The sequence below is a fragment of the Haliotis asinina genome, chromosome 1 (genome assembly GCF_037392515.1).
Source record: "Haliotis asinina isolate JCU_RB_2024 chromosome 1, JCU_Hal_asi_v2, whole genome shotgun sequence".
NCBI classification, from domain to species: Eukaryota; Metazoa; Mollusca; class Gastropoda; order Lepetellida; family Haliotidae; genus Haliotis; species Haliotis asinina.
Window position 1 is genome coordinate 80,029,529 of NC_090280.1, and position 21,023 is coordinate 80,050,551.

A 21,023-nucleotide genomic window follows, 5' to 3' on the forward strand; every position below is an offset into this window, starting at 1 on the left:
AAGTTTATACCGCATGGTGGTTCAGTGGTCACATAAGGACCGTTCAGACCGTTGTCTGTACCGTGTCGCGTACAGTGTCAAATTAGGACATGTTGGGGGATATGATGACGTTGAAATATTCGTTGATTCAAAGGTATGCAAGTAAAACTACATGAACTTTGAAAATTGTTGAGTTATATTTAAGTCTTCCACTGCTGCTCAACACAATCCAGTGGTCAACATGAGTATCGATATGCACAACTGGGATTCGATGACATGTGTCAACCAAGTCAGCGAGCCTGACTACCCGATCCTGCGAGTTCCCTTTTGCTGCAAGCATAGTCGCCTTTTATGGCAAGCATGGGTCGCTGAGGACCTATTCTACCCCGGATCTTCACGGGTAGCCGGGGTACGTAGTATGACTGAACTGGACTTTTTTCTCTCAGGCTGCAAATTGCAGAAGAGATACCTAAATATTTCCGTTTATACAACATAAAAAGTATATACAAACGGTCTGATAGGTGCAATGTACATTGAGGGAAGCTACATATTAAGCTGTTTCTTATATAAAGATATGATTATTTTACAAAAGGATCGAAAGTTTTCTTAAACCCCCAAGCTTATTGTTGTTAAATGGGATATTTATTTTATACATATTTAGTCTAATATAACATTAGGGTCTCCATGGTTCAATGTGACATGGGTGCACATGTGCGATTGGTTTGTATGACTTTGTGAATATTTTGACAATTTTACCTAGTTCGGAGCTGTCTATGTTGTTGGGAGTCGAATGAACGCATTTTACTCGTGAAATGCTCAAATTGCTATCCTTTCACAGCAATCTCAACAAGTTATGTTAATCATGCGTGGCCTCCTTATGTGTTCCGTAATCATGGTCATCACTAATTAATGCTTCTCAGCATTTCAGCTCAGGCTTTCGGGGAAAATATTTCCATCACATCAAAATACATTATGTAAAAAATATAGCCGTGAAAATAGAATATACCATTAACGTCTCCTGATAACTAGCGGGTTTTTTGTGCTCCTTTCAAGCTTTTTCAGTGGAATTCCCAGCGGCAGATTTGCAGAAATCGACAGCGTAAATTTCTTTGTAGGTACAAAAAGAAGATTAAATTATGATGCCAGCCGAGAAACAAAGAAAGCGTCTAAAAGAAACTAGTGAGGTACGTTATTAGAATAACAAAGTGGTGCTTTCCTACAGGCAGATCTGGAGCTCTGCTTAATCAATATATCAGGGGTGCTTAAAAAATCAAGAATATTCCTGATGAGGTTTTTTCTCTCCACACGGCTAGGTCAACGCATGGAAATCGGGGATGCAGGGACTATTGGGGAGACGTTTTTATTGAGCAGTCCTAAAGTCAAGCCTTTTGGCGAAAATGTTTTTAAAAAAACCTCGAAAATAGTCGATTTGAGAATCGAAAGACTCGAGTTACTTGCCCCTTGCGTATGCAAAAGTTGGATGACGAAAAAACGAATTCAGGAATATACATAAAACCGACATAGTTGCTGAAATAAAGACGTGTGCTGCTGTGACTGTTGTTGAGATAACGGGAAAATAACAGTGCACATATTCATCGAGAAATCGTATTCACAGCGAAACCTCTTTAAATAAGTGGGTCATCAGGGAACATTTTGTTGAAGTCCGAGTGAGTGACGACGCATGTCTGCATAATGACTTCTCTTCTAGGGAGTTAAGTCAGTCACAAATTCCAGATAAGTTTCCTAAACCTCCAGCGCACGCATTAAATCTTATCTACCCTATAACTGTTTACTAATAAATTATGACTTAAAGACATCTCTATAAGGATTCCAACAGATATCCATGATCCAATGCAAGGAATGCCTGTCCCAAGTGATATTGGGAGACTTGTATATGACTGGACGTTATCACGTTATATGAGACTCATGATATCGATCGCTGAATTGTCTATTCGACAATATTGCTGGTGCGGCGTTAAATAACAACCAGCCAACCAATCAACCATCGAAACAACAGACCATACAAGCAAACAAACAAATCAGTCAACCAAACAACCAACCATCCAAACAACGGACCAAACAAACCAACCATTCAACCAAACAACCAACCCTCCAAACAACAGACCAAACAAACAAACCATTCAACCAAACAACCAACCATCCAAACAACAGACCAAACAAACAAACCATTCAACCAAACGACCAACTATCCAAACAACACACCAAGCAACCATCCAGGCAACCAACGTGTTAATTAACCAATCAACCAAACCAGCCAACTAACCAAACAACCAAGCAAACAAGCAAGCAAGCAAACAAACAAACAAACCAAAACCATGATCAGTTGACAGCATGCATTTCGACCCTCTCGTAATGGCAGTCTATTTAACTCTTCAAGCGTTCACGTAAATTTGGAAACCAGAAGGCTTCAAGCCCCTCATAACAACAGGATCAAGAAAAAAATGCATGAAAACCTCAACCCCTTTATATGCTTGTTCTGTGTGCATGTAATCTCGATAACAGGCGACAACAATCAGTCGCACAGCGAACTAAATATGTTTCAAGAAAGAAAAAGTCCCTGCATTCCTGCTAGGAATTTATCATTGCCTCCACTGGGCGTTGAGCGTCCAACCAGGGCGTAGGTATAGGTTGTTTAATAACATTGAAACTTCGGCGATTCCCAACACTAGCCTTTATTAGTACGTAACCTTAATTGTGAAATAATTAAGAGTGATTCAGTGAATGGACGAGTTTGGTTTTATGGCGCTTTTAGCAATCTTCCAGCAATATCACGGCGGGGACACCAGAAATGGTCTGCACGCATTGTTCCTGTGTCTACTGGGGCGGTGGGGGTATCCCAGTGGTTAAAGCGTTCGCCCGTCACGCCGGAGATCCGGGTTCGGTTCCCCAGTAGATATAATGAGTGAAGCCCATTTCTGGTGATATTGCTGGAATATTACTAATTAAAATACTCACTCACTCACTCACTGAAATATTGCTTAATCCAACCAAGTCAGTTACATGTAATTAATTACTCTTTAAACAAGCCGCGAGTAATTGTTGTAGTATCACTTGAATGCACAACATTCCAAGTTCTTCACGAAGTAGACTTGCACAAACCTCTAAGGTAATAATCAATAAGTGATAGCTTCGGAAAAATGTAAACAGAAACAGACTGTTGTCCTAAGACTCAGTACTGTACACTTATCTAGACTTACCTCTATAAACCTATGGTACCTAGTATGGTGATCCACCTTCTAACAGTTGTTAGCGATCTATAGCCTGTTGTATCATGTTGTATCGTCCTCTGTTGTTAAAGTATTTCAGATTTCGTTAGTTTTGAATATATACACCTGGAAATTAATCAAGCAACACCCCAATTTTTTCTATTGGAGCAACTTTGAAGTGTTCTGACAATCAAAATATGCCGGGTTGATATAGTTTGACACTTTTTTATTCAACAGACGATCTCTGACAAACAACTTAAAGGGAAAAAGTATCAAGACTTTGCTTTATTGCAACGAAATCCAAATTCTTAAAACTGTCTTAAATTCATGAAAAAATGGACACAATTTACTATTCATCCACAGACGTTGTTGTCAGGTGTATTAACACAAATGTCACATGGAAAGAAAGAACAGTCATCTGAGAGTCTGCACACCGACTTTCATCAATATCTAATGTGTCCTCCCTGCGCACGCACCACCGATTCCAGACGCCTCCTCATTCCTTGGATGAGTCTCCGGATCTGATTCTGGGGGATCCTGTTCCACTCCTCATGCAGGGCAGCCGTCAATTCGTTGAGATTATGGACTGGTGGGTCTCTCTGCCTCACACGACGGCCAATAAAGTCCCACAAATGTTCAATGGGGTTGAGGTCAGGGCTCATGGCAGGCCATGGAATTCTGTCAATTGCATTTTGCCGCAAAAAATCATTTACAGCATGCGCCCTGTGAGGTCTAGCATTGTCGTCCATAAATATGGGTCTCGTTGCCAGAGGATGGTTCTCAAAATGAGGTACCACAGCCCTGTCAAGAACCTCCTGTTGGTAACGAACACCGTTAAGGTTGCCACGGATGGTAATGATATCCAACTTGCAGTTCATGGAAATGCACCCCCATACCATAACGGAACCTCCCCCAAAGGCCACAGTCTCCTGGATGTTCCGTGGAGCCATTGCTGTGTTCCTCTGCCTCCAGACCCGAGTACGACCGTCCACCATGTGCAGCAAGAACCGGCTCTCATCTGAGAAATGGACCTTCCTCCAAGAGGCAATGTTCCAGTGCAAACGGTCATTACACCAGGCCAGTCGGGCTGCCTTATGGGCTGGAGACAGTCTGGGTCGCTTGATTGGCCTCCTTGCCCGGTATCCTGCAGCTTTCAGACGATTCCGAACAGTCCTGTTCGAGATGGGTCTCCCTGGAAGCCACTCCTGTCTCAACCGAGAGCTCGAGTCGAAGGACCTGCGCCGTACAAGTCTCAGTAAAGCTCTGTCCTCCCGGACTGTGGTCTTCCTGGGTCTTCCTGGTCTAGGCAGGTCTTTAACTTCATTAGTGGCCCGGTATTTTTTCAAAAGTTTTGAAATTATGGAATGATGTCGTCCGATTTGAGTCCCGATTTGTCTTAGAGACATACCAGCATTCCTCATGCCGATTATTTGCCAACGAGTGGCCTCTGATAATTTCCTACGTGCCATGACATTGAAATGAATGAAAAACCGAATGCAATCGACAACCTGCGCTTGTAAACACCCCAGGGAAAAAGTGCATTTTTCGAAAGTTGAGGTTAAAGCAATGCACGTGCGCTGTGCAAGCTTCACGCGCGTCATATCAACCCATGAAAAGCTCATGCTGTATGTCAATACATCAAAATTGAATAATCAATCATCAAAATTACTTCGTTAAACTTTGTTAAGTTTTTATGTGTCTTTGAATTTGGTGTTGCTTAATTAATTTCCATATGTATATATCTTTGATATTCTAGTTAGTTTTACTGTCCTTTGTCGACAGATATTTTAAATTGATAACCTTGTTTTCATCTCTATATGGCTGTAATATTGCGGATGGTATGTAAAATTTTCACTCACTCACTCACTCACTCACTCACGTGCCTCTTCAAAGGTTATAATTATTATACATCCATGTATAGCCGTGGAGCAAGGCTACCCTAGGGTCAGTGGTTAACCTTGATGGTTGTATCCTCGATCTGATTTGGGTAAAGTCTACTTATTGTGTGTCTCTGTGATATATGTGACTACTAGTATTAATAAACAAAAGGAGTCGTGGGACAACATTTATTGTGGTGTCCATAACTGAGATACAGTCTCGTTCACGTTCTCTACAGCTGTAGAGACAGCTACCTATCACACTTCGAATTACTATTGGGGATTCACACAGAGGAAATGGCTTTTTGTGTGGTTTGAGTGAGTGAGTGAGTGACGTGGAGCTTCATTTCAAATCATACAAACTGTGGTTGCGCACCCGCAAAATACGAAATATATCACTTCAGTAATATTGAAACATGATGTGAGTGATTGAGTGATTGAGTGAGTGGGCTTTGGGTGAATGAGTGAGTGAGAGTGAGTGCATTAAGAAGACACGGTGTGGTATAAACAAAGTACTCCAGTTCTGATTAACACGACGTAAAACACAAAATGTTCCCTCACCACAGTGAATGTTGTAATAAAACGGTGTTCTTGAGAACATTGGGAAGTCAATTGTCACACTTTTTAATCCGGTAGCTCCATAATTTGTGTCTTTTAAACCCTTGCTGTGAAAGCGATATTTCAAGGAACGCACGCATCATGTTAAGGTTTTTCAGCTAAGCAGATTTTAAGTATTATTTACTAGAAAACCGCTGTTGTTTGCTGCTGTGGTTCTTTTAACACAGAAAGCAGATGCACTGAATGCAAACGAAAGCCATGTGGTTAGCTCCGTGTAAAACAGTGCACGTCAGTATTGCCTTTCAAACTGTGGCCAGATTGACAGTAGACTTCACATGATAGGTGTGAGTGAGTATAATTTTACGCCGTGTTTGCAATATTCCAGTAGTAACACGAACGGGTACATCAGAAATGGGTTTTTCACATTGTACACTTGTGGGAACCCGGGTCCTTGGCTTGATGAACCAACGCAATGTAACGCAAACAAGCTACTCCATCGCTCCGTGTTTACCAGAAAACCACAGTTGTTTGTTGCTTCGGCTCTTTTAACACAGTGGTTTGGGACACCAGAAATGGACTCCAAACTTTGTACCTATGAGAAGAATAGAACCAGGTCGTCAGCGAAATATGGTACTTGTTGGTCCCTGCATGGCGCTCGGCATTAATGGGTACAACAAGGGCAAGGTCAGTGTGATCTGTATTCATGCTTATGACTGCATAGCTCTATATTATCGGGATTAGTCTGAGCTAGCACAAGCAGCCACACATAAACACGCATGCACGTGGTCATATAATAGTCTTAAGTGAGACATTAAACTCAATTTCCCTCTCATTTCACCTAGAAACCCATGAGGGTCGCCGGGGTAGCCTGTTTGGTAAAGGCGTTCGCTCGTCACGCCGAAGACCCGGGTTCGATTCCCCACATGGGCACAATGTGTGAAGTCCACTTTTGGTGTCCCCCACTGTGATATTGCTGGAATAACACAATTTGTGAAGTCCTTTTCTTCATGGAATATTCCATCAATATCACGACCATCTTTGCATAATATCTTCAGCTGTGTTTGGTTTATCTTAACACCAACCATTGTCGTTTATCGATGCTCATGCTGTTGATCGCCGGATTGTGTGGTCCAGGCTAAATTATTACAGACTGCAGCCAGATGACTGGAATAGGGCTGAGTGCGAAGGTAAACAACAAACAAAACACACAAATCTTAACGCCACCGACGACACTCAAGACAATCCCCCGGTTATCAGGAGCGCTAATATTTGCAGCGCTGTCTCCGTACATCGGTAGAGCTCCCAGCCCTACATCCACAAAAACCACCGAGTCGCGTTGAACAGATAAATATATACCACTATATCATTTGTCCTCTCCGAAACACGAGATATATTGTCTTCCTTACAAAGACAAATCTTCTGTACTGCAGGTGCTGGTGAGATCTACTGACTCGATTCAAGTCAGATAAATGTTGCCATTTCTAAACTATCGTTTGTAGTTGAATGTGAGATGAACTCAACTTGAGATGATCTTATACTTTTATTCACACAAGTACGATTTAAAAAGACGTAATGGTTACTTTATGCGTCACTTGGGAGAACCGTATTTTCCGTATCAAATAAATACCGTATATTCTGTATCTATAATAAACACCTTATATTCTGTATCAAATAAGCATCGTATATTCTGTATACAAAAACAGCGTGCATTCTATATGAAATAAATATCTATACATGTATGTATTCTGTATCAAATACATATTGTATATTATATATCAAATAAACATCTTAATTCTACATCGAATAAATACCGTATATTCTGCATCAAATAAACACCGTATATTCTGCATCAAATACATCCCGAAAATCCTGCATCAAATAAATAATGTAATTATGTATCAAATAAACAGCGTATTTAATATCAAATAAGAACCGCATATTCAGTATCAAATTAATACCGTATATTCTGTATTAAATTTATACTGCATATTCTGTATCAAATAAATAAGGCATATTCTGTATCAAATTGCAAATCAAGGTGTGGAGATGCCGTTGATTTCCTTACAGCATCTTCTTCATCATCATCTTTATGAAAACATCCTCGTTACAAATGATCTTCAGCAACCCATGCTTGTCGTAAGAGGCGACTAACGGGATCGGGTGGTCAGGCTCGCTGACTTGGTTGACTTATGTCATGGTACCCCAAATGCGCAGATCGATGCTCATGCTGTCGATCACTGGACTATCAGGTACAGACTCGATTCTTTACACACCGGCACCATATAGGTGGAATATTGATGAGTGCGGTGTAAAACTAAACTCACTCACACATTCTTTATCAGACTGTATGGCGAAGGTAAAAGGCAGATGTACATGACTGTGTGTCTTCGTTTAGGTGCGCGTGTTGGATGTTAGGAGACGCTGCTTAACTGTTTCTATAGTACCCAGTCCATTGGTATACTGTATATATCTGATTGTAACCACTGTATCTGATTGTAACAAGGGAATATAGCATGATATACTACTGACTGTACTTTATGTCGTTAAAATCTTATTACAATCAGGGAGTTTAGGAGGAACCCATTGTAGCATCGTATCATATCTGATATACGAACAGAAAGATAGACTTGCTTCTAAATATGAGAATGAAAACAGTACCAAGTTACCTACTATTGATCAATCTGGGTAGAACTGTTAAAATACTTCTTTAAAAGAATGTCAACAAACTCGTACAACCGCGCCATTTGTTCCGAAAGCTCACGTCCGAGTTGAGTTTGAACAAGAACACGAACAGCCTCGACACTTCTTGAATTATTTGTTACACAAACCATTTAGTTGCTCACGTGCCTGCCCTTTTAGGAGTAAAACAAGATGAGGATTTAATCATTTATCATTATTGATTAAACAGCCTGAGAGTATATGATACCATGTGATCACGTGGATTGAAACGATGAAGCTTTAATAAATGTTACCCCCACCAGCTTGTGGGGCAGAATCTCTACCTAGACATTAAGCGTTCATATGTTACACCGTATACAACAAAACCCCGCTAATCCGGAGGACAAGTATCCTTTGACATCGTCCAATAGGACATACAACTGCATGGCGAATATTCCACAGTTGTTCCAGACAGGCTGAACTGGATATACCTTTCGATATCTGCAAGGCCGGAGTTCATCAATGCTACCCATTACAAGACGGCATTTCATGGTGGACTCATAGATCAGCGACGGTGGGGTATCCTAGTGGTTAAAGCGTCCGCTCGTCCCGCCCAATATCCGAGTTCAATTCCCTACATGGGTGTGTGTGTGACGTCCATGTTTTGTTGCTGTGACATTGCTGGAATGTTGCTAAAAGCGACGTGAAGCTAAACTCACTCCCAAGTATCAAGGACTATTTATTTACCCGACTTTCCATTTAACCTATTTCTCATTTCACTCTTTATCGGTTTAGTCAAAAAGCAATGCCAAACAGCAGATCCCCTCAAAAGTACCTACGGCTGCAGCACATTCACATCGACACAGTCTTAATGCTAAAATCACTTTGTGAAGCCGGTCCAGACCAGTGGTCGCCGCTCGCTGTTACATGGTTTTTAAACAAGGCAGAAACAGATACACATTTTGACCCGCCGACTTGGGATACTCGTCTCGCCTGTCACTATATATTTCCATATATTTTCTTACAAAACACTGCATTTGCATTACACTGCTGAGCGTTTATGTCAATCATAGGCTCTTATTTTTATTTTATTGACATTATGTAGCACTTTGGGCATTAGCGAGTCTGTGGAATTGTCACGCTAGTATGACATATTATTTTTACATACTGTGTTTCCTGCAATGCCCATCTCTTGTTTTCCTTGGAATGAGCGAGTTTTAGTTTCAATCCGCTTTTAGAACTATTACGATGACGGCGGGGACACCTGAAATAGGCTTTACATATTGTATCCATGTGGGGAATCGAATCCGGGTCTTTGGGGAGACGAGCGAAAGCTTTAACCACTAGCTAGGCTACCCCGCCGCCCTCTTTTCCTTGGAACTTGATTGCCGTGAAGATCCGGGTCATAATTGATCTTGCTTGTCAAAAGAGGTGACTAACGGTGGTTCGATTCGATGACACACGTCATCCTATTCAAAATGTCTACGTGGATTCTCATGCTGGATTGTCTGGTCCAGACTCAGTTATTATCAGACCGAAGCCATATAGCTGGTATATCGTGCGGCGTTAATACAACAAATAATCAACCATAATTTGTTGGGCTAAGCGAGCTCGTATCTCCTAATAACGTGACGTGAGATAACATATCCGTGCTTATAGTCTATCATTCAGATTTAGGATTTGTTTGTTTGTTGGTAAAAAACGTAATCAGCAATATGAGAGCGGTCTGTACATAAACAGGTCTGGGCCAGACAATCCAGTGACTGACACGATTAGCATCGAACTCCGCGTTCGGAATCTTGACCATCCGAACTAGTTAGTCGTCAAGGACAGTTGACTCTTATGAAGATCATCTCTTGCTGAAGACCTGGAGTGAAATCCAAATAATAGTTAGAATTTTTTATAGCATATTTTTTATATTCTTAAGCACTCTAAGAATTTACATAAATACGACCCCAGTTCTAACCCTGATCTTCAGGTGTCAGGTTTGTTGCAATCATGGCTCTAGAATGATTTCGAGAAAATACGCAAAATCAATTTCGAGATTAAAATATTGCTCGAGTACACCTCAATGGGCTCACTGTTAGCATTACTTCGATAAATATATTGAATCTTTTCATTCGAAATTCGACATATATATATATATATATACCCCAAAAATCAATTCCAATTATTTTACATAAAAAAATGTTCAGTTCTTCAGACTGTCAGCATTGAGAAACCACTTGCACTATAAGGAGAAAACCCACTCCACGAAAAGGGTACACGTTTGCCAGAAGAATTACTGTTTGATCATCATCGGTGAGTTCTCAACCACGATCAAATAAATAGTAAATACGCCCAGCCGAATGAGAAACAGAAGCCACCCGTTATTATCACTATTGATCTAACCATACGCCGCATACAGAAGGAATCTACTGTTGAGTTCCACGATGGACCCGGGGCGCACTCAGCGCCAAACATTCTAGCCTAGAATTGGGTGCCTTGAAGGGTCACTGGCATCTAAAATGTTAAAAGTGACACCACAATGAAGAGTGACTAAGGGGGAACAACTGATGAGCAGCAATGAGTGCAAACTTTAGACAAAAAACTGTTTTTTTTCCTCTCACTGTCAAAGCAGCCCGAAGGGGATTGGTGATCTCAGAATGACGCAAAGAAGCGCCCAACGGCAGAAGCACTCTTTGCGGCTGGAAAGGGATATTTTCAGAGGTCTGATTATTACTTTGTGAAAAAAAATATATTGCACATGAATAGTCATGTTAGGATTACCTCGAATATTGTCAACACATTTACATAATCGACAGATTAGGCGCAGCACAAAATGATTTTTTTTATATCGCGTCAACCACCTGTCGCCGCAATGGCGCCGTGCCTGTCTGTTCATCCTTAGAGTCCGTAGCTGCTAAGCAAAGCATCTCAAGAAGCCTTCAGTACAAATTAATCCTGCATAGTGCTTGTCAAACAATGTCTCTTTATAGCCCTCCTCAAAATATTACTTTCAGTCACCCTTACCAAACCCCTTGAAAGGTTCTGCCCAGAGACACTGGAAGGGCTAATATCCCCTTGCTGATAATCATTATTTCTTCAACTAGATAGATAGATAGATAGATAGATAGATAGATAGATAGATAGATAGATAGATGGACATCACACATACATTCATATACATACGCACACACATATGTGTGTGTATATATATATATATATATATATATATATAAGTATTACTGCACAAAGTCAGACATAGTTATTTTTTAACAATCTTGAAAAAAAAATCCGAGAATAAACTAACACGAAAACGACAAGAACATGTCTCATAGATAAAAGACTAATACTTAAACCGAACAGAAGACAGATCGTTTACAGATAAACGCTCCACTTGCCTTGAAGTGTCAACGCTACATCGTGACTATTAATCCTTGCGTTAAGACATTTACCAAGTTTACACAAGACGAAACAGCGACAGAGAAGATCAGTTAACATAACACTTTAATTCTGTATGAACTCGAGCGCAAGCACGCGTGCCTTGCTGTACGCTGTAGATCACACGGACGGTCATCCCAACGAGCCCCTTTAACGCTGGCAGGATCCTTGAATTTATGACAAACATATAAACACGCGTCAATTAGTAGCAATCGGACACCGGTACAATATCAATCCTTACCATCGGCAATGTCTGGCACCTGCCCTTTGAACTGGGTAGAATAGTGACCATTGTCCAGGAGGCGCTTCGTGAATTGGAGTGGTCACTTAATCCAGCAGGTGTCCTCGAGTGGTCACTTCGTGTCATCAAGCACTGATCAAGTGGTCAGTAGTTTGCAGATAAGGCGTGTAAATATAGCCTTCATCGACCGTACTCGTTGGCAGGAACGATCTGTGAATGGGGTAATTGGATTGGATGTTCAAGACTCACCCTTGGGCCACCCCAGTTCAAACATGTGTAAAATGAAGGTATACAAGGAAACCCGAGCTAAACCAGGGGATCAGTTTAATTTAGTTAAGGATTAGCTTGATAGATTGCAATGAATTGGAACACGGGAGATGGCGGTCGTGCGGAAAATAATGTACATTTGCCTCTGTTTGTTTGACATTAACTTGGTTGTTTCCGCAAATGTGAATTACATTGCGGGGACTTTGATTTAAAAACGAGCAGGCAGCTTGACTGTCGTATGAATATTAGAATTTGGAAGGGCATAGCTCCGTGACTCCTTTGTAAAAATGCTGGGGTTATGTCTGAGGCGATATTTAGCACATATTAAAGGATTAGCTTACAGTGTTTTTGGCCTACGTCAGATATACTTGGATTGCCTGACAAAAGCCCCACAAGACAGAAGCCCCTTGGGCAAAAGTCCTATTGGACCGAAACCCAAGACATCTCAGACAAAAGCCTCAGATCATATATAGGAAAGCAATGCTGGTTTAACGAAATTTATTTATATCTTAATATAAAAAATCAACGTAGCATTTGAACACATATTTTCTGAGCAGCACTGCCTGATTCTGATACTTGTCACATCGTATATTCTTAATACAGCCCATGTTGCATCTCACCCTAATTTACAGAGTGTTTGACATGGTTGTTCTCATTATACAGTGTGACAAGTCCCATTTCTTGTATTTTTCGCCAGGAGCTCTGGGTAAGATGGTAGAATCAACCTTTGGTCTTCAAATGATTCCCAAATACAGACTAAACTCCTCTCAAGGTGTCCATCTCAAAGTCAACGATTACCGTCTTGACATTGCCCATTGAGCAGATCTTGTTAACACTGAACGCTTAATTGAATGAAACCTGAGAAGACCCTGTTAACACTAACTATATTAATTAATCCTTCCTCCTCAAGACCACCCTTGAAAACAAACAACACTTAAGTGTCTTAATTAATCCCTAATTTCTCAAGACCAACCTCCTTCTCAAGCCCCACTTCCCACTCAGACTACCTTGAGAAACCATAATGTGGTACTTCTGTCTCATGTCTTTTTTTTTTCCTATGGGGCTTTGTCCAAAGGGACTTCTGTCTGAGGGGTTTTGTCTGTGGGATTTCTGTCCTGTGGGGCTTTTGTCCATCCACCTATGCTTGTGACCAATATGTTTTGGCAAGATAATTTTATTTTGTCAGTATTTCTTTTTATCAGTAAATGTGGTGTATGTGTGCTGCTGGTACTGCTACTGCTGTTACTACTACAACTACAACTACTACTACTACTACTACTACTACTACTACTACTACTACTACTACCACCACCACCACCACCACCACCACCACCACTACTACTACTACTTCAGCTTGTCGTAAGAGGCGACTAACGGGATCGGGTGGTCAGGCTCGCTGACTTGGTTGACACATGTCATCGGTTCCCAATTGCGATCGATGCTCATGTTGTTGATCACTGGATTGTCTGGTCCAGACTCGATTATTTACAGACCGCCGCCATATAGCTGGAATTTTGCTCGGTGCGGCGTAAAACTAAACTCACTCACTCACTCACTACTATTACTACTGGGTGAGTTTAAGTGTACGCAGCTTTCAGCTATATTCCAGCAATATCACACCAGGAGACACCAGAAAGGGGATTCACTCATTGTGCCCATGTAGGGAATCGAACTCGGGCCTTCGGCGTGACGAGCGAACGCTTTAACCATGGGTCGTTCCAGGTTTAACATATGGATCAGAAGTTTTGGTGTTTAAACCAATACTTAACTCAACAAGTACATCTAAAATGTCTGAAGCTCGCTGCAAGCGTACGAAACTCTACACCAAATTTTAGGGTACATGGGAAACTAGGAAGAGAACCTCTATATATCAAGATGTACAACCGTATAGTAGAAAATTGACATGAGTCACAATTCCATACAGGTGTGACTACGTTCTCTCAAATAATGACTACCCATGGCTAACTTGTTTGTATACAGAGTATCTTAAATAACATTGGTTTAAACCATATTTGGAGCAATCCATCAGGGTACTCCACCTGGTTAGTTTCGAACGCTGAAAGAAATCTGACGGACCAGTTCTTTCAAAACTGGAAAGGAGCTATCACTGCAAGCCCTAAAGGCTTATATTATTGCCACTACAAACAGTCTTTTGGATTTTTGGATCCATACCGTCTTCTGCCTAAGACGCTATCAATACAACTGATAAAACTGCGAATATGACACCTTAGCTTCCCTGTGGAAAAAGTCCGTTACTACAACAGATGAGTTTCATTATCGTTTCAAGTGACGAAACTTTCACCCAAAGGAGATCTATGTATATTCCTCAAAAAATTCTGCCAATTCCCCAATTTATCTCAAATGGCCATTCATCTTCAATCAAAAGAGACAAGCATCCCGCGATACCTCAAATTATAATCATAAAAAAATTAGGAGATAATTCTTACACTCCATAAAAAACGTCCATCCGCTTCTTGTTTGCATGCCTGGTTTATTCGCATGACACCTGTTTATATCTGATATGTTTGGCTTATCCCTGAAGTTGTATTCATGTTCTATCTGAGGTTTTACAAATGATTTATAATTTATATCCATGTATATTCAGTCATCTTGATGTTTTCTGCACATATATATCAGTGTATCTTATGTACCACCGTGGGTGGTTTCGAGAAATTATTGATGGTGAGGATGATGAGCTAGCTACCCCACCGGTCCAGTAGTAGTAGTGGTGGTGGTGGAGGTAGTAATAGTAGTAGTTGTAGTAGTCGTCGTCGCCGCCGACGTTTATACTGGATCTTGGGTATGAGGAATCCTTAGGCCCAGTCAGGCTTGAACCATGAGATAAATTATCACGTAACATGCCAAAGCAAAGAATGTAAACTCCCATATGTGTAATGTATACACGAGACTCGGATTACCCGACCTATGACGCTTGCAGGAATGACAGAATCCTTGTTAATCTTCTAAACGCACAATGACTGTCCAGTAGCGCCAATCCTCTCAAGTGTCTAACAACCATGGACGCGTATTTACAAATAACCAGTCAAAACCCTACTTCCGCCAAACACATATTTCCGCAGTGAAATCCCATTTCCTTGGCGACGGCAACTAAATAGACTGTCTTACCATGTGACCCTCTGAAGAGGCGATTACAGCGTATTACAGCAGAGCGCCTGGGGCTTCTGTAACCGTTCGAGCATGTTTCAGAATCTTTCTGTCTCCGCTGACATTGAGATCGCGAGTAATGGCGGAGCTCAATTAGACGTCGCAAGACAACTGTCCTCTTCTGAAGAAATGTATGGCCGTGTGACAGGACACAGAGCCATTCGTCTTCATGCCTGATGCAGAACGAACCGCCATCCACCAGCGCTTTTAACAACGCTCCGTCTGCACCTCCGTTCCTGCCCATCAATCGTGCCAGGACTTGGATCCTGTCTACATAAATCTGCAATCACCGCAACTCGGAAATCAGTTAACATATCTATGGGTTCAAGCAGTGATTACTGGTTTAATTCCAATGTTGCGCATGTGTACTGGTTTCCTGTCACTACTGCGTTTAATTTGTAAGCTCGACTGTCATGGCTGCAGCGGAGCCTTTCCAGTGATTTGTGTTCAGTGAACAATGTAGTCTCGCAGAGGTATGCTTAATTTGGCGGAATGGAATAGATCACACAGTTTAAGAAATATTGATTCTGCTAATTACAAACGTGTGGGTGCGGTTTGTAGATCTTGCCTATTGCATGGAAAGCAATCCTACGGCGCAGTATCGCGTATAAATATCATTGAGTTGGTAAATGTGTCTAACGCGACAGTCAATAGTGTTCCAACAATATAACGACGCCCTGATAACCGAGACTGGGAAGTCAGAACGCTTTAACACAGATTCACCGCCATTGGACACGATGGCAAATTATCGGCCTGTAAACATCGCCTCAACACATATATAACACGTCTACATAGCTAGCTAATATACAACAATGAGTGAGTATGCTTTACGTCGCTTTTGCAATGTTCCCGAAATGTCATGACGGGGGACACAAGAAATGGATTTAACACATTGTAGCGAATCGAACATGGGTCTTCAGCGTGACGAGCGAACTCTTGAACCAGTTGGCTATTCCACCATCCCTACACACAACAGTGACGTACAGAGGCCCTTATTCGACCTGCACACTTCCGATAAGTCGAAAGTGGTTAGACAAAACGACATCGAGAGGTCAGGCTCGCTGACTTAGTTGACACGTCATCTTATCACAATTGCATAGGTCGATGCTCATGCTGTTGATCACAAGACTGTCTAGTAAAGACCCGATTATTTATATAGTTTGAACATTGCTGACTGCGACGTTAAAAACAAATCAGAAATATAATCCATACATCGCACCAATGATGCGCGACAATTCCTGCGCCTGAAACGACGAACCCGCAGGATGGAAGTTACGAGCAAAAATCTTCGCGCAACTGTTTTGAACCAGGGATCTTTATTGCACGGTAGTGTAGTGATATTGTCAAGAACGTCCGATTGGGATACACGCAGGATGGTGGACAAGAGACCGAAGACGAAGTCAGCGGTTGATGAAGACAGAAGCTGCCATGTTTTTATGATTGTTTGGTTGAATAATGGTCGAAGTTGAACATAAAAGGATAATCACTTGACACAAGACACACCGGGACCGAGTGGCCAATGCTACTGACGTGGAGACCAGCTCTGTCACTTGCAGGCATAGATAAGTAGTCGGACGGTGATTCTTCATCGCTGACGAAGTCTTTGGTGAGGCGACGGACTTGGGCAACGACCCGACTAGCCGGACAATTCGTCCGCTTCTGTCGATTATATGGGCTCGTCTCGTCCCCCTGACTGGTCTCCCCGAGTGACCATGTCATTCAGCTTTTATACATAAGGACATTACGCCACGTTATGCAAGGTCACTGGCCTGTGCACACGTACGATCCGCCGAGGTAGGGATGTGTTAATTGTCATTTACTAATAGCATTAAGAATCAAGGGCCCTGCCCGGAAGGGGGTTTATTATAAGAGGACTACACCGAATGATTGCTGAATACATTAAAAGGACAAGAAGGGATTAGAATTTCGGTGCACTTTTGATATATCTTCAAAGAGTTATGTTGTTTGAATATATGAACTAATACAGAAACGTATTGAAAATGGTTTACTCTATGACAATATTTTACGCTGTATATATCATTTACTGTTGATATACATCAGGCACAATGCCTCAGTCAGAATGCGACATGAGGTCAATCAGAAGCCAGACCTCGCTTTAATGAATAACATTTCCACTCATTTTTCAGCTTCTTGTAAGCTTGTATTATTGATTCGCCCTTTGGAAGATCGGGTGTAATTGAATATATGGTTTGTGTGATAGCTGATTGTATATTGTGAAGCACTTATCATCCAAACCAATAATAATTCTACACGAGCTCTTAAATGTCAAATATCAATAAGAGTTATTACAACGACAAGCTGCATGATTGTAGATCTCTGCCAGAGACGGTAATTATTGGATGGTGTCTGGGGGCAAGGTTGAACTGTTCTTCACAGACAGGGTGGTACAGAAGGGATGCATGAAGGACCTGTGGATGAAATTAGGGAATACTGATCTCGAAATGTCAATATGTTCCCTGCTCTCGGAATATTATCGATTACTTTAAAGGGCAGGATGTAAGGGCACTTTATTGTCCATTAGAGACTCTACATCTCCATAACATTCAAAATGTAGTCACATATACGCGTTACTGATATTGCTATCGGTATTGGCATTGCATTACTATTTAATGCTCGGTTTCACGTTTGAACTTGTAACGACTGTTATTCTCTCAGGTCGCAAATCAGAGGGGGATGAATGGTGACAGGAGGTTTACCATCCTCGGTGATGAAGGGTATTATTTTCATTATATTGTGATAAATACATGATCTCAGGATTGCCTCGTTTTGACCCATGTTTAATTCATAAGCATAGAATCATAATCGTATTATCACTACCGATGACTGACAAAGATTCCTTCGAAAAGGTTTGTGGTTTATTTATTGAAAGTGGTTAAAATAGCCGTCCAGTGACACTAAATGCACCAAAGTGCTACTAAAACCAGCTGTTAATCTTGTGATAACATTCTAGCTGTATTGCGGCGGTCTGTGAATAATTAGCTCTGCATCATTCAATCTAGTGATCAACATCATGAGCACCCATCTACACAACTGGGACACGATGACATGTGTCAACCAAGTCAGCAAGCCTGACCACCAGACCCCGTCAGTGGCCTGAACTGCTGAAGACAATTGTAACCCGGATGTTACCGAGTTAATCCCGTTATGACGTGTTGTGGCAGGAAAGTGCGGAGTGATTAAGGTCTGTGACGTTTTTGAAATTTTGAATTTTGAAATTTTGAATAATGATCTATTGTTTCATTGACTCTGATAAAAGATCAATAATAAAATACAAATATACCTAACTTATTTTGTCCAATATATTACACTCGCATGGATATATAATACACTTTGTATCAGAAGATTGGAAAAAAATCTTTTTCAATATTTTATCACGAGTAAGCCATTGACCCGAGATGACTCGGTCAAGTCAAGGTTCTCCATCAATTCACACAAGACGAAGACAATCTCGTGATATCCCGCGCTTAATCAAATAGACCTCGTCATGGTATCTCGCAATTAGGAAGCTCCATGTCCGACCACCATGATACATTAAGGGTTTACTTGATGAGCCACTCGGCTTACTTCCGCGTTCACCATCTCAGCTGAATGATATTTTCCAGCGCCCGAGCCACCGGGCCATCGGAACCCGACACAACATTCAGGAAGTAACGGTATGAAGTATGCCAGTCTGTTTGTTTCTTGCACCGCCAAACGGTGTAGTAGCATGCCCGCCATGAAATACTGTCAGTTGAAAGGCAGGACGTTGATGATGTGTGATAGTGATTGAGTTAAGTTATGCGCCGGTCTTTAGCAGTATTCCAGCAATGCGCGAGGGCACCAGAAATGAGCTTCTCATATATCCATGTAGGAAATCGAACCCGGGTCTTCGGCGTGACGAGCGAACGCTTTAACTGCAGGGCCACCCTACAACCACCCTATGTGATAGTGAGTTGTATAACGCCGCATTGAACAAACATTCTGTGATATATATTGTGGGCTGTATTTAGATTTAGGAAGTGATGTAGGTGTAAGATACAACCTAGAAGTCAAATGAGATTTCCTGATTGGCATCAGAGTCTGTGACTTGCATCATTTAGTACCTTCAAAATACGCGCTATAAAGGAACGTCTTTCTAAATATATCTGCTTTTGATCACTGGATTGTCTGCATTGTATGATTGTCACCCGTATGCATGTGATGAAAGAGGTGATATGTTCGGCAGAGAAACCAGATGTTGAACCCGTCATTGTATAGACACATGACTGTGTGTATTTATCACACGGTTAGATAGACGGACACGCGGAAACGCAGACACACCCGATGCAGGGAAACAACAATTACCAGATTTTTAACCCCATTTTATGTTATGACGCAGGCGACTGAACCGCCGACCTTCTACTATCCGGGCATCAACCCATGATGTGGTAAAAGACAACAAACGAGATGGCGTGGACAGGCTCGCGGACTTGGTTGACATATGTCGTCCCATCCCAGTTGCTCATGATGTTGGTCACTGGATTGTCTGGTCCAGACACTATTATGTACTGACCGCCGCCATGAAGCTGTAATATTGCTGAGTACAGCGTTAAACAACAAACAAACACAGCTATCCGGGCAGACATTAGCCAAGCTGTGGGGCAGGTGAAGTCCATTTCTGGTGTCCCCTGTCGTGATCTCGCTGGTATGGTGCTCAAAGCGGCGTAAAACCAAACTCACTCATTGAGAGGCAGGTCGCAAATGGATAGAAGACAGGTCGTTGTATAACGGATGTCTTAAAAATGCGAATAAGCCGATCGGCCATAAATAATTCATCACGATGATAAAATATGACATTCACATTGTTCAACGCCATTGCCCCTTTAAAACCCCCTTGAAACATTCTCAACGGCAGCTGCACACAGTTGTGCTCCGGCACTAAAACTTAATCCACCGTTAAATTTAACACAGTATGCCCACCTCTCTGTTTGACCATTATTCCATGTTCAGTGAACACTGCCCTAGATGTCATTGCTGAACACAGCGGCTTGAAGGAGACTTCCCCACCGCCGCCAGTCGTTGCTATGAATAACAAAGATCTCCGACTCAGCCGACATCGAATCACAAACACTCGTTAACCCTGGACTAAGAAGCACGTGCACGTCCATACATTCGCGGGCTTTTTCCTTTGCACCACAAAGTGTCGTCTGCTTGCTAAGCACGGGGTGCTGAGATCCGACATCTTTAAGAAAACTGTAGGACAACAAACTTGCTTGCCGAGAAATGTCAACGGTGTTGAGCTAACAACCGACTTGCCCTCGACTGAGTGGAACGAAGCGGGAGCTGTATATGTATATGCTAAGCAACCAAACTCGTCGGTTGTATTTCGGGTCGTGGCAGTTGTTTTCCGTCAAGAGTGAGATGGTGTTCCCTGTGTTGGTTTGGGGAGTTAGATTCCCTTTTTTTTGTGGTATATAGAGCGATAAACACGTGAAGTAGCATTCCAAACTGTTCGTGTTCTAGTTAACCGTGGAAGCAGATTTATTTGTCTTTCTAAATTTCAACTTTATTCAATTAATGGAACGTGTGGATGTTTCAGATCCCGTGTTCAGAGTGCAGGAAATTTTAAAATAATATACATGATAACTT